The sequence below is a fragment of the Urocitellus parryii genome, unplaced genomic scaffold (assembly GCF_045843805.1).
Source record: "Urocitellus parryii isolate mUroPar1 unplaced genomic scaffold, mUroPar1.hap1 Scaffold_240, whole genome shotgun sequence".
NCBI classification, from domain to species: Eukaryota; Metazoa; Chordata; class Mammalia; order Rodentia; family Sciuridae; genus Urocitellus; species Urocitellus parryii.
Window position 1 is genome coordinate 163,953 of NW_027552421.1, and position 17,529 is coordinate 181,481.

The 17,529-nt window shown below is 38.6% G+C and overlaps 1 pseudogene; it reads right to left on the bottom strand.

Annotated features, from left to right (window-relative positions):
- Positions 1–15,169: 15,169 nt before the first annotated feature.
- LOC113178555 (olfactory receptor 2T8-like) lies at positions 15,170–17,123 on the bottom strand (annotated as a pseudogene).
- Positions 17,124–17,529: the final 406 nt, after the last annotated feature.

Genomic DNA, 17,529 nt, shown 5'->3' on the forward strand with positions numbered 1-17,529 from the left:
TGCATCTATGACTAATAAAGGCTTGATGACAGTCCCTAATTTTCATTTCATGAATATATATTGATTCATAGATTTAAAAGATAGCATATCACATCATATTTTTATTGTCCCTTGTCTTGCCTATATACCTACAAGACTACAAATTTCTTGCAAGCAGGGACTGTGGTTTTTCAACTTGTACTAGGTATTCAATAAACACCTACTGAGTACAAATAAATGACATAATGAATCAAAGGAGAGCAGGAAGCTGTGAGGCAAGAAGAGACTTCTTTCTTGAATGGAAAACTATTGTGACAATGTCTCTGATGTGGGGAGCAATTGTCACTGAACACTTCACGGGGGAGGCTTGGAGAATGCCCAAAACTTAAAAATATGCTCGAAGACACTGAAAGTCAAGATTCTGGAGTAAGTAAGCTTTGGACTATGTAACTGTTTTAGTGTACTGTAGAACTACTTATGTCAGGACAAGAGAAATCAACAATGAAAACCTGAGGAAGGAATCCATTTTCTATATTATCATACAGTCCACATATATGGACAAAGAAGCTCACTGTTTTTATTTTGAAGCATTTACAAAACGTAAATTATCTCTTTATTTAAAACTAACTTTCAATGCTAAAGGGAAGGTTGTTAGCTCAGGAGTCTATAAAAGGTTTTGACAAACACTCTTCCCTTTTCAATTGTCCAGCATACCGAATCAATGACCTCTGTCCATCTCCAAGCATCTGCTGTTTGAATATGCTTTGATCAGAGTGAACCAAAAAGAAAAATGTAGCCTTCTGTGCTGTAGTACCAGCTAGAGACAATAATGTCCTCACAACAGTGAGGTACTGCAGACCCTACATCACCCAGTGCCTTACAAAATTTTCAAGGTCAAATGTACTTGGCATTGAATTTAGGTTTGAATAGAAGTAACTCCTATGCCATGAGTAGCAGCTTTATAGAGTAATTAGGAAGCACTGGAATAAAAATTTCATTTTACAAAGCCTTAGACTTGGTTATGCAACATCATGTCTGCATAAGTGGCGAAAAATTATGTTAAAGGGAAAAAAAGAGTATAAAGAGCTAAAATGAGAGAGAGGCTGGTGTGTGTGTATATGTGGGGCGGTGGGTGGGTAAGTGAAATAGGGGAAAAAGAGGAAGAGAGGAAAAAAAAAGCAAAAATCAGGATTCTTTAGAGTATGCCAAAGGTCAAATTATGTTTAATAACCTTTCTAATTTTATGAGGTATAAATATGATGATAGTCATGTCATGACATCATTTAGCCTTGGAATTGAAGGAGTGCTTGGTCATTTAGATAATGGAGCTGGGGATGGTAATAGGATGAAACGTATAGTGCAGGGTGATGGGTTAGTTCTTTTAGGATCATAGGCTCCTTCCTGGTGCTGCATAAAAGGGATTATTACATTGGCTTTCAAAAGTATCTTGACATTTCCATTAAAATCACGATTTTGACAGGTTTATGTATTCAGCCCCTTTCATTTGCATGGGATTGAAACTTGACATTAGAAATCCTCAGACCAAACGCATTTTAAACATTTCACACACTTGCATATTTATGTGCTTACACAGCAAATGCAACATATATAACATATATCAATTTTTAATAGTTCTTATACTTTATAATTTTTATTGAATTTCTCATTACTGTGTTATATATTAATTTACAAAATATATAAAAAAATTCTACAGAGTTTGAATAAGTTTCATAGTCTCCATGCAAAGTTATATTTTTGGTATGTTCCAGTATATATGCTTGACAAGTTAAGCATTCCAGATGCTTAGTACATTTTTTTTGTGTGTGTAGTTATTTATATTATTTTCATGTGTTATTTAAATTTTTCATACCTTTTGGGTTTTATTTTTCAAGAAATATGCATTTTATTTAAAGATATCAAATTTCATTTATTTTAAAGCCCTTGCACCAGCTTATCATCACTTAACATGTCAAACTGGGCTCTTTTACAGGGTTCTAGGGCTTTATGACTTGGAGAATTTTCACGGGGCCAGCAATGTTGACATCTCTTGGGAGTGTGTTAGAAATTCAAAATTTCAGGTTCCATTTGGGATATGCTAAATCGTAGTTTGCTTTCTAATAGAATGCCTAGATAATTCCCATGCATGTTGAAGTTTGAAAAACCTTGGTCTAAATAATACATAAGACAAAAACACAACAGCAAAAAACTGCAGAAAATATTCCAGAAATTATCGGTATATTTAAGAAAAATTAATTACCATTACTGTCTGAGGTTTACTAGTCCTGATATCAGCTGTAAATTTTACAACTTTGTTAGGTAAACATGTCACTTGTACCAGCATTAAAACCCCTCTGTAACAGGCATTGGCAAACCAGCCTTTGAGTCAAATGAGGCTCAGAATATTGTCTTTTATTTCTTATTTCATGTTGAAATAAAAGGAAAAAAAAGAGTCCAAATATTCTTGAATGGCTAAGGAGAAAATCATGTAAAGAGACACACAAAAACTCAATGAAGGGCTGGGGTGTGGCTTTGTCTTAGAGCACTTGTCTAGCATGCATGAAAACCTAGGTTTAATCGCCAGGACCACCAAACAAATAAACAAAATGCAAGAAAAGCAAAATAAGGATTCAATGGAATTGAAATTTTAGGACACAAAGTTTTTACTGCTTACTTATTTTCTACAGCTAAAGTGGCATACATTAGTGATTATAAAACAAAACATGTATCCTACAAAGATGAGGACATTATTTCCCCTTTTACCAAAAAAAAGAGGAAAACCCATGCTTTAATTCAGATTTTACTATATATGACATATGATAATACTGTTAAGTATAAAGCCCCTTTGTTAAATAAAAGTATTCAAAGTGCTTTAAAATTTGGACAACTTAGGTTGATACAAGAATTATATTTTGTTCAAGATCAGTAAATGAGCTCTCTAATCATCCATGAACATCTAAACCTTAACATATTGTTAGACTCAGAGACTATTAGATGTCTTAGTCTGTTTTATGCTGACATAAGAGAATCACTGAGACTGGGTAATTTATAATAAACAGAAGGCTAGTTGCTTGCATCCGGGGAGGACCTTCTCACTGTGCCTTCACATGATAGAACAGAAGGAGACAAGAGAGCAAGAGCAGGTGACAGTCAGCCTTTTAACATCACCAATCTTACCAGGAGGGTAGAAGCCTCATGGCCTGATTATATTTTAAGGGTATCACCTCTTAATATTAATACAATGACAACTGAATTTCATCAAGACATCCCAAACAAATCTTTACGTAAGGACTTTAGAATGATGTCAAATCTTATGGACACAACTTGGTAGCGTAACGTGCTAAAAAAAACCTTGTGAAAGCAAAATTAGCTTTATATTTATTACTTTATCTCCTCCTCTGTGTTATTATTTATGATGTTATAGCTCCTGTGGATGTTTCTTAGAACTTCTGATGTTTCCAGCACGGAGCAGGCTCTTTGACACCTCCAGTGGACATCCCCAAGTAGCCCACTTCAAAAGAGGTTTGACTACAGCTACCAAACACTTCCCAAGACAGGGTGGTAAAATGAGAGAAGACAGGATGAATAACAAATATCTACCAGAAAGCTCCTGAATTTTACTCTAAAGGAGAGAAGGAAACATAAACAGCTTAGGAAGCCATACTTAAAATATGGTATCAGAGAAGATGTCACCTACAGTCTGGACAGGAAATGGAAAAGACAGAAGAATACTACCATGTCCTTTGACTTAGGAAAAGGGGAAAAGGCTTCAAACTCCATGAGGGCATTACCATGTATAGCAGAAGATGGTGATTGCAATGCATAATAATGACCCTGAGCTATGAAAAGAAGAGATACTTATTACTGTCTAAAATAAATAATAATAATAATAATAATAATAATAAGTTTGATATTTCAGAAAGTTTTCTATCAAAATGTTTATCTGAGAACTTTGATGAAGAAAGATATTTTAGTTGTCTAGAATGCCTGAATATGTAACCATCCTTGCCAGCAATACTGAGTGGGCAAGACACCACTGTTCTGAAACAATGGATAGAAATGGCTGTGTGGATCCCTTCCTACCCACAGGATCAGCAGTCTAGCAAGAGAGGTGTTCTTACACTGAAGAAGCAAAAGTACCCAGTGAGATGTGTAAAAAAGTTGTGTACCAACGTAGCTTTTTTTTTATTTGTATTCAATTTCCAAATTAATTATTTTTCATCACTAATCTGTATAAGAATTGCAACCCAAACCAGAGAAAGCAAAAGTGCAAAGCAACAAGGCCAATTACAAAAGGTTAATTGTGTCTTTTTAAATGAGAAACTTGCCCAGACCAGGCAACCCAGTCACCTGTGGAGTCTTTAGATAGGTCTTCAATAATGCATCATGCAAGCCTCACATTTACTCAAATAAATTGGTTTGAAAATGGGTAAAAGTGTATATTCCATCCCTTGCCTCTGAGCATGAAATACGTTGTATTGCATTCTAGCAATGAGCATCATTTTAGCATTCAGCTAGTGCTTCCTTCATGGGCCGCAACTTAGCTCATTCATCAGTCTGAAATGGGCTAATTTAAAATAGTCTAAGAAAGAAAAGGGAAAAAAGCTAATTGTCTACAAAGAGGTGTTAAGAATGAAATGAAAATATAGGAAATTAGGAGTTGAAGAGGTACCATTTTCATCTGTTGCAGCCCGCTGTCTGAGGATGCGAACCAGTAATTTGCGAAGATGTGTGGCCACTGAATTGCTGTACTGTGAGTGATAACTCCAATATCAGCTTTGACTTGAGTGGATTAGGTGCTAAATGGGTTTAACAAAATTACCCAGAGCATTACATCATATGTCTCCTACTTGTGACAGAAGCTACTATTCCTATGGGTCTCTGCTGAAAGTGAAGTTGTCATGAATATGAAAGGGGAGAAATCTTATAGGAGCAATAAGAAGAAAGGGGATCCTCATCAATAGTCTTGCATTTTGGCAAACTGCAAAGCATTTTGCTGAAATCTGAAATGCCTGGCTTAAAATTTTAATGTATTCATATTTCTTGCCTATTGAAGATTGAGCAAGATTATTCCTCCAACTTGCTATGTGGGTACTCAATTTGGGAATAATACGAGTTCCACAAACATCAGGGAAAGAAAAACTAATAGGCATGACTCCTTCCTTCCTTGGATTCTCTCCTTCATGCCTCACCTCCCTCCTTCCCATCCTTCCCTCACACTCTCTCCCTTCTTCCTTTTATGCTGTGGACAAGGATGGACAATACATGGAGGATAGGGTATATTTAAAAAACACCAGCCCTTCAACTGCACAGACAGGCAATTATGGTGCAGAACCAGAAGAAAACAGTAGTGGGCCACTCTGCAATGTACTGCCTTAAGAGTATGTGAATAATTTTATCAGCCACTGATCCCATATTTAAGTGTGTAACTGAAAACTCATAAAGTATTAAATACTGGCTGAATAGATACAAAACCAGCTAGGTTGGGAATATTTTTCTCTTAACAAGACACCAAGGATAATTTCCATAGAGAAGTAAAGATAGACAAAAATATTATGTTTGAAAGATCTCTTAGACAAATGTGACACAAAGTTACTTGAAAAGTCACATCATCTCATCCTACCTAAACCCCCAAACAAGTAACCACTTGAATTTGAAATCCTTTGGTATTTTACAAATTAATCCTTTTCTATTGTACAACCCAAAGCAACTGTATTCTAATTAAGGGAATTTGGTCCTCAGGGACCAAACCTGTACCACAATGTGATTCTAGAGTTGGCTTCCATCACCTTGAACAAGTGCCACAGAACAAAGCCACTGCTTTGCATTTTTTTTAAATCTAACACCAGAAAAAAACACTAGAAAAAAAGTTTTTTCCTGAAGGATATTGAATGGTCATTTCTGTATCCATTAGAGAAGATCGGTCCTTGTCCTAGATCCCATGGAGGAGTAGCAGACTGGGTGGGCCAGCAGTGACCACATAGAGTGGCTACACCAAGTCTGCCATGCTGGTGCAGGCCTGAGGCACAGAGAGCAGGGTGGGGCAAGCTGTGACGTGCTGACCTGTTGTACCCCAGAAGCCCAGACTGGGACTGGTGCTGACTCCTGATTCACATAGTACCACAGCCCAGAACCCCCAAGCCTCTACAATCTAATGACCTCAACCTCTACCTTCCCAAGGAGTGGTGGGCAAATGGATATAGGGCAGACCCCAATGGATACTACAGAGCTAACCATTAGCATTATCACTTTTCCAAACTCTGATGATCACAAATTTGGACCAACAGTGTGAACCAAGTGCAATGAATAGAAACCCCTAGACTAGCCCATCAGAGTTGCAACCCCTGTCAGGTTCCCCTGCAGCCCTGTGAGGACTCTCTTTTCTCCCCACATGAATAAATACTGCTCCTTTGTACTCTCTCCATCACCTCTGTATTTCATTCTTCAAATTTCTTAAATAAGAACCCAGAGAGAATAAATTGGTGGTAAGGTTCTAGGGTCTGCAGCAACACTGAAGGGTATAACCTGCCATATGAGCTGGGACTCACTGCTCAGTGGTAGAGAATAGTCTGGCTTTGCTGGCTGTGACCCTCAAAAGCTGATGCTAGCAGGTATCCTCCCCACTTTGATTAGCTAACACTAAAACAGTCTTAGACCCTGTGCTCCAATGGAAGCTGAGAAATTCCTGTTTCATTAGTAAGTGTCTTTCACCAAGAAAACTACAATGTGTCCGTCAGCCAACATCCCCATGGTATGTTTTGTTGATGGTAAACCTTAAGAATGTTTAGAAATTCAGATGATAAATCCTTTGGGAGTTTTCACTTCACTGGTCACCTATTTCTCATCCATTTTCATGACTTCCTTGATTTTCACAACTGGTAAACTCATCAGCACTTAATAGATGTATCAAGCCAACACAAATAGAAATAAGGATAGTTCCCAGCTAATAGAGCCTCCAAGTCCACTTATGATATTACCATGCTTTGAGCCTGAGATACCTTTGACTTTTTTTTCCCTGTTTAATCTCTTCAGTAAGTGCTGGTTTCACCAAAAAATATTGTTCCCCCACTGAGAATGAAAATTAAAAACAGTAGCTTAAACACTCAGTTTGAAGGAGGAACAGAAATCGTATCTTATTTGATTAATGTTATGGTTTGGATGTGAGGTACCCCCTAAAAGCTCACTTGTGAGACAATGCAAGAAGGTTCAGAGGAGAAATGATTGGGTTGTGAGTATCTTAACCCAATCAGTGAATTAATCTCTGATGGGATTAACTGAGTGGTGACTGAGGTGGTAGGTGTGGCTGGAGGAGGTGGGAATTAGAGTGTGGCTTTGGGTGTATATTTGTATCTGGCAAGTGGAGTCTCTCTCTCTACGTTCTGATCACCATGATGTGAGCTGCTTCCCTTTGCCACCCACTCATGCCATCCTGTTCAGCCTCACCTGGAGCCCTGAGGAATGGAGCCAGCCTTCTATGGACTAAGACCTTTGAAACAATGAGCCCTCAAATAAACCTTTCCTTCTTTACAGTTTTTCTAGTTGGATTCTTTTAGTCCCAGCAGCAAAGAAAGTTGATTAAAACAATTAACTAGCATTTTCTTTTCCTCTGCAATTCCTGAAAAAGTATGAGTAACAATCTCTTCTCTATCCATCAATTATGATTCAGATAGATTCAATCACAAGATCAACCTGATGAACATTTGAAGGCAAAAACAAACTTTTTTTTCACGTTTTATCTACATATAATATGTGAAATTTCTCAGACAAGACAAACACACGTAACTCATGACACATTTTCACTGTGTGCAAGAGGAAATGATGAAGCTTTGATATCATTTTTATCCACTGTCTTAACAATACTAATGTGGATCTAACACATTGAGTTTGCCATATTTACAAAATTATTTGAGTGGTTAAAATTTCTCCCTTTAAAGTGAAAATGGAGAAAGAACTACTAAAATAAACTTACTGATCATAAAAATGTGGCAATATCTGTGAGAGAGCAGAGAAACGTCAAAATGTTTTCAAGTACTCTAGCTCAGGACCTGGGAGGTGAGCTAAGGGCAGAAACAGGGACTCAGGCTTATAAAGAAGTATTAAATATTTAGAGAGAATTTAGATTATTAACTTAATGGGTTATTTTTAAGTTGAATGTTCAATTTCAATTATGGAAAAACTTGAATTTTTATTTTCAATGCTAAAAAAATGAATCCCTGGCTCTCATAAATACTACCTTGCCTTTATATTTCATGCGCATGAGTGTATGTGTACCTGAGAGAAGGGAATATAGGTAATAGTGAGAGAAAATGTCATAACTAATGGAAGAAAAAATGATTATTAGTTGGAATTCCTCAACACTGTGTCAGGAACATGCCCCAGAATAGCTTCAGGTTGATAGGGAATACTTAACCTGCCAGTGGTTTAACTGTTGCTGACAGAAATCCCCTAGGGCAAGGCAAGAGATGAGCAGCCGAAGGAGCAGACAGAACACGTTTCTGGACAAATGCACAGGCCCTTGAGTGTAGAAACTGCCCAGATGCATCTGTGTATGTCCCCAAGCCTGCACCCAGATCCCCACCAAATGGGATCACCTTACAGCACAGACATCCAAGTCTTTCCTCCTTTTACTGACAAGAGAAGGATTCTTGAAGCATCCTGACACTGGGATCTTCGCCAAACAGACCTCTCTGAATTTGGCTGCCTTGCTCTTTAATGTGCCCACTGAAGTGGCAACTCCTGGATTGATCCCTGTAAGCTTTCCATCACTTATAAAATGAAAATGGTATGATATTTCCCTTATTTTTCATTTTATTTTATTTTATTTTATTTTTGCAAAAAGCAATAAACACTTTTAGCAATTACGAGGATGGTGTTTTCTACTAGTTTATGGCAAACCCCATATGGTCACAAATTGGAGACCAAATATGGTTTTATTTAACCACTCTTCTGTTTTCTGGGGTAGGTGATGATAGGTTTTGAATCCCTCAGTTATCTGCTTCTCTCTGATACATCCCAGTATCAGATAAGAGACTTTATCCAAAATTATTGGTAAATATTCTTACAATGTTTTGGACTTATTTCACAGAATTTATTTCAGGGACATCAAAAACATTGACAATAGTCACTAACTACTAACTATGTAGTTAGTCCAGTGAACTCATGGCTACTAACATTTGCCTGAAAGTATTAGCATGGCTAAAAGAATAAATATTCAGTTAAGGACATTCTCAAGAGTGAAGCAACTATGGAAGACTATGTCACTAAGACAGAATTAATATGATAGCTCACCAAGGTAGTAGCTAAAAACAGAAAAAAAAAAGATAAATTCTCTTACCTAGTTGAAAAAAAAATTCCTTTTACACTTCACTGGAAATATAGTAAATAGAAATTTTTTTTCTTAACATAATATTTATACTATTTTTTGAGAGGCAAAAAGCTAGCCTTTAACCCATTTGACCACATCTTATTGTATCATGTATTAAAACTAAAAAAAAAAACTATTGGGCTGGGAACGTGGCTCAAGCGGTAGAGCGCTCACCTAGCATGTGCAGGGCACTGGGTTCGATCCTCAGCACCACATAAAAATAAAATAAAGATGTTGTGTCCACCAAAAACTGAAAAATAAATATTAAAAAATTATCTCTCTCTTCTCTCTCTTTAAAAAAAACTATCATATATATTATGTAATATAATAATTATAATATTAACTAGTATAAATTGATGTAATAATACATATGAGCTCTAGATTGTATTTTCCAACCTATTTTAATGTACCTGTGGCAGTTTGTGTTGAAATAGTCGAAGAATTGAAAGCTTGGGTCTTAGTGGGCTAAGGGAACCAGAGTTAGGTTTCTGGGGTCCACTTTCTGGCTCCAGCCCTCCTCACTTCTGCCATCTTGGCAAACCACCTTCTCTCACATTTCCTCAGTTCCCAAAGGTTCCATGTTGGAACACAGTGCTATGTGGTTTGCTTATGATCAGGGCTATGGCGAGGAATAAATGACAGGACACATGTGAAGCCAGTTCTGAGTGTGACTTGCACAGGTCTACCTATCAACCTTAGCTCTGTGATGATGTTTTCTCTGGAACAGTTATTTCCCCCAGAGTCTCTGTGTTTGTTAAAGTCCTCACTGAGATCGCTGGTTAAATATAAGCTTAGGAAACAATTAGTGAAAGAATACAGGAAAAATATATTGACTGTAAGTCCTCTGAGATATTTTAATTTTCCACGAACACATCACAAATTTGAGAGGGAAAGAAAACATGTAGGGTTTCCCAATTCTGTTTGGATCTCTTTCTAACGTAGACTTATGCGCAAGCAGAACACACTTGGAAAGTGGCCACATTTTTTTTTTTATCCACACCCAACCAGTTTGATACACCAAATTGAGTCACTTGCTCCTTTCTTACTATTTCTGGGTGCTGCCAGTCAAGGTCATCTCCAAAACCACAGGCTTTGATCTGACCTCCCATTAATATAAAAAACTTATGCTTTTCTCCATGGTTGCAGAGTGAGTTCTGAAAACTTTAAAATGACTCTTGATGACTTGATATTCTACTGCTAACCTTTCCTTTCCCTACCTTTTCTCCTCACAAGCATCCTGATGTCTCTGTGAAACACCAGGTGTCCACAGGCTCTCAAACCATTTCCTAAGGCTGTAATGGATCCAAACCTGTCAAAACCTCTAAAGAAATGTCTCATAGGTCCATGTCTTGAAAAGGCTCTCCCAGAACCATTTCTATCTCTTCCTAACATTTTTTTTCATAGCATAAAACAGGGATTTATTAAAGGGAATTATTCATATAAATTGTACATGATCACATTTCTCCTACTTCTAAGTTCAGATAAGAATTCGAATATATCTTATCTTCCGTTTTATTTTCAGTCTTTAAAATTATGTCTTGCCCCTAGTAGTTGCTCAGAAAATTGGTTTTGATAAACTAGGAACACAGGAAAAAAAATATCAAAGCAGCAGCTAGGATAGAAGTGATATATCCATATATGGGAGAATGATAGCTACTATTATTGTTCTGTTCAAACATATCTTCCTGAAGGCAGGTGTCTACAGGTGTGCTTGCCTGGTAGTGAATCTAAGTCAATCAAATTATGTCAGTTTCTTCTAAATCCCAAATATATTTCTTCACTCCTTATCAGCAATAGAATTTGGATAATCACAGGTTACTTGAAGCATGAGGGTGCTCTTTGTTCCTGTCTATCAGAAACAGGTGACCGTAATCTGTATGTGAGCATTTCATAACCAGTTTATCATGTAACAAATACTATTGATGAAGGTATCCTCAAATTATAGGGAAAAAAGTACTATTCAATTCAAAACATGAAGTTATTTTTCTCTTTACAGTAAACATAAGTCTTACCTAATAAATCTTGCAAAACAGAACAAAGTAGATATATTTTCTATTTTTTTTTTTTTTGCAAAAGCACCTAGGTTTAAACTGTTTTCAAATTGATGGGGCCTTTTGGTGCTTACAGCACAATCAGGGAGGATATAAAGACAGTTAAGTAGAAGAGAAAAATGTATTCTAACACTTCACTGTAGATCCTGAATGGAATACTGGCATGAATGCTAGAATTTGGCATTTTAAAGACAGAGTAAGTTTGAGTTCAGACCCTTAATATTTGACTTCGTCTGTGTTCAAAGTCGTTCACAAAACAGAAATCGAAACAGACTGTTAACAATCAGGTATGTCTGGAAACTTTGCTAAATGAAGATAATTAAGCTAGGGAAAGAAAAAAGAGAAGCCAATGTTAGCAGCCTTGTGTATGTACAAAGACTCATCTGTTCATTGATTGATTCCAACATTCTTGAGTCTAAAAAACAAGCCAGGTTGAGGGACTGATGTCATGAAGCTCTTGTACAGATAAACCTGTTCCTCAGATCATTTGTGGCAGTATTCCTCAACGTTTCTCATGACAAAGGACTTAGAGCCATCACTATGATGGGCACCTGGGATGAGCTGATGCCACTTCCTGGGATAGAGGGAGTGAGCCTCAGAGTGATGATGACTCTGCCTCAATCCAGCCTGAGCCTCCACATTTGCAGCCTGTACATATCACCCCCCCCAAACTTCACTCTGCCTTGTTTCCCCTCATTAATGCCTTTGCTAAAACCTCACCTCCTCAGAGCGATTTTGTCTGAGTATCTACTCCAAAACAGATTACTTCATCTCTCAGTATTCTTTGTTTGAATCTTTTTCACATAACTAATGGGAAACTTGAGTTGCCTGATCTTATACATTTACTTACTTATTTAACTTTACTTATGTCCTCCAACCATACCATAGTAATAAAGACTTTTGTCTTTCTTATTCATCTTTTTCCCCCAGTAGTTAGCAAAGTAAAAGTATTTAATTGATTGCAAGTATGAAAGAGTACCTATTTCTTGGATCCCAGTGTTTGCTGAGTTGTTTGTGGGAACAGTTGTACAATTTTGTGTTGTTATCTTATTCATACAAAGGCACACATGCACCCGTGCCAGAAAAGTACTTGAGAGACTAACCATTGTATATATTTCTACAAATTGTTTTCAGTTGAAATAGAACATGTAAAGGCCCTATGAAGGTTTCCCTAAATCACAGAAGGCAAAAGAAAGCAAATTAATAATTCTAATACTCACAGTGACAAAGTTGTGGAATAAAAAACAAAAACAAAAACATCTGGAATAATGTCCTGTGAGCAAATGTGTTACCTCCCATTTCCACCCATACCAGGCATCAGAATGGGATAAAAATCACTTACACTGAGGCAGGAGAAACTTAAAATGTGATGCTGGGGAAGAGCAGTTATGATAAAAACAACAGATAATTTTGGGTATAGAGAGCATAGAACACTTATTCATTTTTTCTCAAGGATGCTTCAAGGAAGAACAATGTCCTAGTGTTCCCTTGCACCCTTGCATGCTGCAAGAGAAGAGGAGATTTAGGGATGTGGCTAATCCAAGCAGATGTTATCAGAAGTAACTCTACTCAGATGTTTATGTCCACAGATTCAGCATAGATAAATACCTACAAACCTTCACATCTTTGGACACAATGGTTAGTATGTCAAACAGTTTTCTGACACAGGAGCATGTGTTCCTTTGTATGTATAAAAGAAACAACAAATGTGTAGCGAAAGCTTCTGAACCTGAAAGTTACTTAGTGCAACTCACATGAGCCTGAACCTGGCGGTCAGTCAGTGAACCTAGATGGCGTTGAAGATGTTCACGGGCATCTCTGCACTGGCATGGGTGTTAACACAGAGACAGCTGTGTGGCCCATTGTGGTGCTACATCAAAGTACTTGAACCTAGGGAGAAAGAGGATTTTCCTTGAAATTTTGAGCTCAAGCTGATTTTACAAAGTTTAATCTCAATTATTTCAGGGCAAATATGCCACCAGAGAATAGGCACTTATAATTCTAGATTTTATTGGATGGATTTTCCAATAGATGAGACTTATAAACTCACTGAGAATATTCCAAAGCAGGCTGGAACCAGAGACTGACTCTTGAAAAGAAGTGAACCATGTAAGATCCAACCATGTGGATTTTTATTACTTGAAGGCCATCCTCACTGTACAAGGTACGAGGCTATTAAAACTCAAGCAGACTATCATGGGATTTAGTGGCTTGAATATTTGAGGAAGAGGCTTGGAGCTATCAGAAAGGCCAGATATTGAAAGAGATGAAATCCTAAGACCCCAGAAGAGGGAACTCCATATCTGAATTTTAAACTTCTGTCAAATTTGTGATGGGGCCTCTGAAATGCATATTGATAGAGATACTCTTAAAGTCCTGAAAAGCAAAGAGCTAAAGGCCAAGAACTCCAAGCAGATATGTTAGCTGCTTCACCAAAGAGAAGACAGAGGTTAGACTCTATATAGGTAGAAAAATGTAAAAACCTACAGGAATTTATAGTATAAGTAATTAAAAGAAATTAAAATATTTAAAAAAAACACAGAATGGTCTGGCACTTTAAAAATAAAGACACAGCTTGCATGCTAAAGAAAGAATGGTATATTCAGTATTGTAAACATGAAGTATGCTGTATGAAATATTCAAAGACAGGAGTTTTACAACAGATAATGAAAGTCATTTCACAATGGTACACAAAAGTAAATGTGTCGGGGGGGGGGGAAGCAATCATAAATACAGATGCAGTAATACTGGATTTTCAAAACATTTGAAGCAAACCCATATAGAATGAAAGATAGGAACAGACAAATCCATGACTTAATTGAGAACTGTAACTCTCTTCTCTCAAAATAAATGCTTGATAACATTATGCATGTAATCTGAAAGTATACAGAAAAATGCAGAACTTTAGGAAGGAGTTTGAAGTAGTTATGGTTTACAGAACCTTACATCCCAAAATTCCAGAAAACTGATTCTCTTGAAGGATGCATTCAGTGTTTGCAAAGGCATATCATAGGTCAAATATCAATACATTTCGAAACAAGAACTATCTTACCTCAAGAATCTGTTGCAGGGCCCCCTAAACTTTGCTGAATGGCTGTCACAATAGAAAAAATGTAGTGATAAATTATACCCTGTCTCAGTTCAGCTTGTAGCGCATTTGCCATTATCTTGTCCCATATCCTAGGATCAAAATCATCAGCAGTATTGATTCGTGGGTGTTTTTTATTATTATTACATCTCAGAACTTCTGGGCTTCTCTCTTCTTCAGGGTTAAACCTCTATTATCTAAGACAGTGTGCAGCACTTGCAGCTGCAAGTCAGTAGGTTCCCCATTTCCCCTTCCACACCCTGTCTTATAGGCTTATCTCAGAAGCCTGCTCAGGTGCCAGGTTTGTGGGCTCTCTCTTGTCCAGCAAGGAGGTCCATGGAACAGAGTAGAGGAGAGTGTGGCTGCAGAGTTGCTAATCAAGACCTCCAGAGACCAAGCAAGAAACAGGTCTGATTTTAGTGTGCAGTTACCATGTACATATGCTCAGGCAGTAGCTAAGCAAATTACAGGCAGCCACTAATGCAATTTCTGCTGTCTTTGTAGCGACCAAATGAGAGTGGGTTGTAGAGCAAGCACAGGGACTTCAACACATGGCCTCATGCCCAGGGCTGTGCCTATGAGGTAAGTGGCCTGCTGCTCACATGCCTAGCACAGGGGAGCAGCCTGCCACTTAGACACCCTTAATGTATTCCATGTATGCAGTACTCCATGCACTTGTCCTTCAATTATTCAAGGCCACACACTGGCCACACACTTTATCAGGGCCCCCTTGACCTTGCTGTTCCTCAGGCTGTAGATGAGGGGGTTCAGCATAAGGGTGAGGATGCTATAGAAGGCTGACACCACCTTATCGTGGTGAGCTGATCTGTAGGATTTGCGTCTCATGTAGATAAAAGTGTCAGCCCCATAAAAGATCCCCACCACAGCTATGTGTGAAGAGCAGGTGGCAAAGGCCTTCTTGCAGGCTTCAGGGGAGTGCATGTAAAGGACAGCAGCCAGGATGAGACTGTAGGAGGTCAGGATGAGGCAGAAGGGCACCAGGAGCATCAACACACAGCAGAAGTACATGACATCCTCAAAGACAGATGTGTCAGCACCAGCGTGGGGGCCTCACAGAAGAAATGGTCTATCTCTCGCCTGCTGCAAAATGGGAAGCTCAGGGCAACAACTGCCTGCATCAGCCTGTCAGCCGCTCCTAGGAACCAGGACCCCATGGTCATCCTCAGACACAGTGGCCAGCTCAAGAGCATGGGGTAGCGCAGAGGGTGGCATACAGCCACATAGCAGTCATAGGACATGGCTGCTAAGAGGAAGCACTCCCCACCACCCAGAGTGAGAAGGAAGAAGATCTGCCAGCCACAGCCAGCAGGGGAGATGGACTTGATTCCAGTCAAGTATTCAGCAGCCATTTTGGGCACAGTGGTGGAAACCAGCATGGCATCCATGAGGGACAGTGGCTCAGGAGGAAGTACATGGGCATGTGGAGCCTGAGGTCTCACTGAATCAGAAGAATCATGAGGGCATGTCCACTAGGGAGGTGAGAGCCAATGTCAAAAGCATCCCAAAGAGAAACTGTTGGGCTCTGGAGTGGCCCAAGAGTCCTGGGAAGATGAAGGTGGAGCTAGTGTTCATGTTCACACCTGCCATGATTTCAAACAGAAGAGGCACCAGCAGTTCACTTTTTACAGGACAGGTTGACAAAAATTTTAGACTCTTGAGGGAAATATTAGCAGTCTTGATGTTAAAGTTTGGTGAGAGGGATAAAAATGCAGAGAGAAAACAGTTAAGGTATTGCTTAAATCTTTTGATTCCTCATGGGATATTGATGGTTAAAAGGAAAGGATGCACGTTTGCGTTCTAGTATTATTGGATGGAAAATATATGTCACAATTCATAATCATCAGGAGGAAACTTTGTGGAAACAGAATACAATAGAGCTGAAAGTTGAAAGCCTCCAACTTCCTGCACCACAGTAAAGACAGAAAGACACACAATCTGGCCATGCTGCTTCTGCTCCTGTCAGTGCCTTGAGCCAACTATCACTTTTGAGCAGCTGCTGGCCCTGTGATGACACAGAGGCTTCTCTGGTTAAACCCACCCCCTGCTTTTTTTCCTTTGCAAAGCTTTCACATATTGACAATAAAGTGGTGGCTACAGATGATTTCATAGTAACCATCAATAAGCAAGGACAGCCACAGAAAACCAACCAGATGCCCCAGGAGACCACACTGAAGTGGGACACAAGTGTCAATGCATATGACATAGCAATGCTACATTCATTACCTCATGGCAGGAACTTCTGAGGCTGATGGGGCCCACACATGATGTGGGACATTCCACAATGAGGAAACACTAGATGGGTATAAAAATATAGCCTTTATGACTTCATCTTAGATCCCATTCAATTTATTAACCATCCCAGGAAGTGTTGGCACTGTAACATTTTAAGAATTTAGTACAAAACAAGAAACTTCTGGGGAAATGCTGAAAATTCATAAATGAACAAATAAATCCATATTATTACAGGTGATAAAAACCAAATACAAATTAAAAGTGGATGATAGGTGAAAAGAACAGAAACAGTGCTCACTTCTGAGGTGCCATCTTGAACGGTCTGGTTGACTGAGGCCTGGGTGCAGGACCTGATGTCTGAGTAGAGCTCTAGAGGAGGGAGGTGAGCCATGCGAGGGGGTGGGGACATTAAGCAGTTTGGTGCTCAGAGGAGAAATTGTTCACCTGCAAAGGACAAAGCAGGCCCTAGACAGTGGAGCTGGAGAGCTGGCATGGGGCAAAGGGAGCACAGCTGGGGAGGAGATCACAGAGATTCCTGGGACAAAATCTCAGAGTATGTGAATCCCTCTGAGAAGCACTGGATTTTATGAGTGAGGTGTAATTGTGGCCATTGGGTAGAAGCTCAAAATAAACACAATAAATATTGCCTGCAAAATATCAGGATAATTTGTCCACAATGTTTGAGATTTTAAAAATGAACACGCTCTTCAATTTTTCTGACACTTAGTTTACATTAATATGGACAAAAAACCAGAATATGAATTAATTATATTTTATTGTGAATAGTTGTGTCTGCC